A 4,638-nucleotide genomic window follows, 5' to 3' on the forward strand; every position below is an offset into this window, starting at 1 on the left:
CGGAGAACTTCTGCTTTCACTTTGTTTGTACTTGTGACGCCGGAAGGGTGACGTCACAATACGCACAGTGTTAGATACGGTTAGACACAGTAAAGTTAGAGTTTTTAGAGCTGTAATCTGCGAGCACTTTTGGTGAATTAGTGGGAGGAATCGATAAAACATTTATTTTTTTAATGCACATATACCCAAATGTTTTGGTTTGATGTTGAATATCTTATATTTAAACTTACAAAATTAGAGTTTTCCTGTAAAGATATTTTTTGATATACAATAATAATAATAAAACTTTTGGAGCAAAATTTTTTCCTTAATTTAATGATTATATATGAGAAGAACCATGTACACAAACAGAATGGTCCAATGATAAACCTAACATTTATTTGTTTAAAGTTAATCTTAAGCATTGTATCGCAACCCTAAATACTTTAAAAATAAAAAGTTATAAGGATGTATGCAGTTTTGGAATCCTTTTCCTTTGAATTTTTTTTGTAATTTATATATATATATTCCCTGTAATTTTATATATACGTTTTTTTTTTTAATTCTCTAGTGATTTGGTCCTTTGATGTGAAAAAGATTGTAAGCATTGTAGTGCTCACTTTTTGTATGCTATTGTACTTGTTATGAAATAAAAAGTATAGTAAGGCATTCACCTTCATTTAAAAATAAAAACAAAAATTCAGTTAGCCAAACATAGTATATTGATCAGCGCTTGCAACAATCAAAAGGTTTCTCAAAAGTTTTGAAGATCGCAATAGTTCGCCGCTAGAGGGCGTTGAAGCGGCATATCATGTAAACACACACATAAACAAATGGGATCAAACTGTGATCGTCCTAAAAGAGTACAAACACAGATGAAATCAAATGTATTTAAATCCAAAAAGACTGAAGCAGGTGGGGCCACATACTTTTCTAAAACAGATCTTACCGTAAAAACATACATTTAATGTAAAAAAAAAAAAAAAAAAAGTTTTTTCTTCCAGATATATTCTGTGACCCGATATGAGATACGCGATTTGGAGAACAGATGGATGGATATTAACATGTCATTTGACCCAGACATGTCAAAGAAAGCTTTTGGTTAAACTCTCTCTCTCTCGCGCGCGCGGGTTCGTGTGTGTGTGTGTGTGTGTGTGTGTGTGTGTGTTTGTGTGTGTATCTCTCTCCTCTGCGCGCGACAGAGCATCTTACCATAACCTTTGACGGACTCTCACTGATTCTGCAGTTTATTCAGGAGTTTAATCGCATTGGGGTAAGACAACAGCCTTCATCATGTGTTTGCACATATCAACAAAATATAATTGATTTATTAGGACAAAACACAATAAACCGAATAAATAAACGGGGAAATTTGTATTAATCTGAGAGCTAATTAAACTTGAGAGCTTTATAACATGACCACGAACAGGCTGTAAATTCATTCTTTTGGCCTCAAAAGTTTTGAAAAATAATTTTGATCACAGATTTTTGTTTATCTTTTCTTTTTTAATAATAAAAAAAGTGTAAGAAAGGCTTAAAATTGTAATATATTACTTTTTACCCAACACTGACTGCAGATCATGTTTAGTTCACAACTGGGCAACTGCTTCAGTTCTCGTAGTAGTTTTGAGATTAAATGCTGAATGACAGATTTGATCTACTAATTAAAATTCACACAGGATGCTGTGAGCCTGTTTCTGTAATACATTAGATTGTTTTTCCTCTGTCACAATAAGAGTCATGTGATAGCAGGGATGGGCAAAAATACATTAAAATGTATTAAAATAAAATACTAAATACCTCAGCTTTAAGTGCATCAAAATAAACTACAAAATACAGCAGCGACAACATGCATCAAAATAAAAATACTGTATTTTTTATTTTAAAATTAAAGTAAAATTGCCATCATCTCTGTGCAATAATCATTCAACATCTGAACAGTCTTTTATGATAAAGGCTGAAATAAGAGTTCAATTCAATAATTTGATCACAGATTTTTTCAAAAATATGTTTTGCTATTGAACTCTTCAGTGCTCAGAGTAAAAACACAATTTCTGTAAACAAATAAAACCTCCAGTTTCAGTCATTTCAATAAATCGGAATTTTTGTAATTAAACTCTTCAATGAACAACATAAAACAGGATATCTCACAATTATGAAAAACTGAGTTATCTTTTTGGAAATAAACTCTTCATATACAGTTGAAGTCAGAATTAACCCCCCCCCCCCCCTGTTTATTTATTCCCTAATTTCTGTTTAACGGAGAGCAGATTTTTTCAGCACATTTCTAATAGTTTCAATAACTCATTTCTAATAACTGGTTTATTTTATCTTTGCCATGATGACAGTAAATAATATTTGACTAGATATTTTTCAAGACATTTCTATACAGCTTAAAGTGACATTTAAAGGCTTAACTAGGTTAATTAGGTTAACTAGGCAGGTTAGGGTAATTAGGCAAGTTATTGTATAACGATGGTTTGTTCTGTAGACTATCAAAATATATATAGCTTAAAGGGGCTAATAATTTTGTCCTTAAAATGGTTTTCAGAAACATAAAAAAATTAAGTTTTTAGTTTAAAAAGTTAAAAACTGCTTTTATTCTAGTCAAATAAAACAAATTGGACTTTCTCCAGAAGAAAAAATATTATCAGACATACTGTGAAAATTTCCTTGCTCTGTTGGACATCATTTGGGAAATATGAAATAAATAAATAAATCAAAGGGGGTCTTATAATTCAGACTGTGTGCCTTTCTGCTGCCGTATAACCCGAGTCAGGTGTTTTTGAGCTGTCTCTGTATAAGGATCATTATCATTGATCATTATCATTATCATGTCCCACAATATTGAATCAGTCCTATTTAAATATCAATAATGCAATTCAGATGTTTTAATATGATTGGTTAAACCATTACACACATGCAGGTAGAATTATATGTGTTTTGAAATATGTTTTCGTCCATTTTGCCAAACTTTTCATTGAATGGATGTGCTTTTGCCATGTCCTACACTGCTCAGCCAACTTCAGCGAGTTAAAAAAGTAAGTAAATTAAATTAAAAAAGATTTTTTTAAATATTCTTATTGTCTTCAACAAGTTATTTGACAAAATAAGTAATCTTAATAACTTTTATTTTGTTTTCATAATATTATTATTTATTTTTCTTGTGTCGTTGAAATTGCTGTCCACCCTGTCCTGATGTAGTAAATGCCCCTTTAAGAGGCTCTCTGATGTACTCTGGCATCCCCGTGCCCATTTTGCCTTTCTTCAGAGGAGGTTCAAACACCTGATGTACACAGTAACTTTATATTTAAAAAATTCTGAAATCTAAAATACAGCTTTTAAACTGTGTACAAAGAGTTTAAACAGAGGAAAAACTTTGCCAGCTGCAGGTACAGCGTGCGTTGAATAAATGCTATCTTTAGCAAAAAATGTCCTCCCTGTCATTGTCCACCGTCACAAATCCTTCCATGACTAGGTGGACATATGTGTTGTTATTGACACTTTATGTATTTATTTAATAATATATTGTTAATTAGTTCATGTTTTTATGTTACAACACTTATACACACACATACTGCACCAGTTGATGCGATACATGAGTGGACAATACAAACCTTTCGGCAATATCTGTCTCAGTCCATTTATAGGATATCCCTTTATAGTCTATATTATGGAGCTCATTGACTGCTAGAAATAAAAGTACAGCCCTAAATATTTGTACATATAAGTGAACATCTGTAATCTAATTATTTACTTTATTCTGACTTTTTTTTTTATTTGAAGGACAATAATTGTTTTTCTTTTCCCATGAATTTGCATATTAATAAACCCTAACTGATAACAGAAGAGGCGGCATGGTGGCTCACTGGTTTGCAGTAGTTGGTGAAAACAAGTTGAATTCTTGAAAACTTTTACAACCCTTAAATATAAATCCTTTAATATTTCTTGTTGTACCTGTTGTTTTTCAAATGTTCCTCCATATTTAGTTCACTAAATAAAACCTTTGTCCACTCTGTCATGCCAATGTCCACCCTGTCATCTTGTTTTCCACCATCATGTTCAACTTTTATGAAAATAAACCAATTATTTAAAACCCCCGCAAAACATCTTGTGTGTTTCTTAATTAACCAATAAGGGCCAGTTAATACTGTTTAAAAGTTTGACAAAATAATTTAGATGTTGAGTTTTATTTTGAAAAGAATGTGCAACGATTGCATATTATATTGGGAAATAATGTTTTGTCCAATATTTAGATCATATAAATAAATTCTAAATAATTTATAAAAACAACTATGTGGTTAAATAAAAATATGTAAATGTTTTTTTTTTAACTCTGATCCCTCAAAGGCACTTTATATTGATAATGACCCATCTAATGAATGAGTACTAGTATCTACTAAACAGAACTAGCGTCTAATGAAGGAGCACTAGTATATATATTTTTAAAAGCTCTAGTATCTAAAGAATAGGCAATTGTATGCAATGAATAAGTACTATTATTGAATGGAAAAGGTACTAGTATCTAAAAATAAGTACTAGTAACATGAAAATAGATTCTAGTACTGGTTATGGATTTAATGTCAAACGGCTTGACATACTCTGCTTTTGTTGTGGGCTTCAGAAATGTTTGGCATCAAGAGAAATGCACAGAAGAAA

This window comes from Danio rerio, chromosome 15 (genome assembly GCF_052040795.2).
Source record: "Danio rerio strain M-AB ecotype USA chromosome 15, GRCz13ab, whole genome shotgun sequence".
Lineage (NCBI taxonomy): Eukaryota > Metazoa > Chordata > Actinopteri > Cypriniformes > Danionidae > Danio > Danio rerio.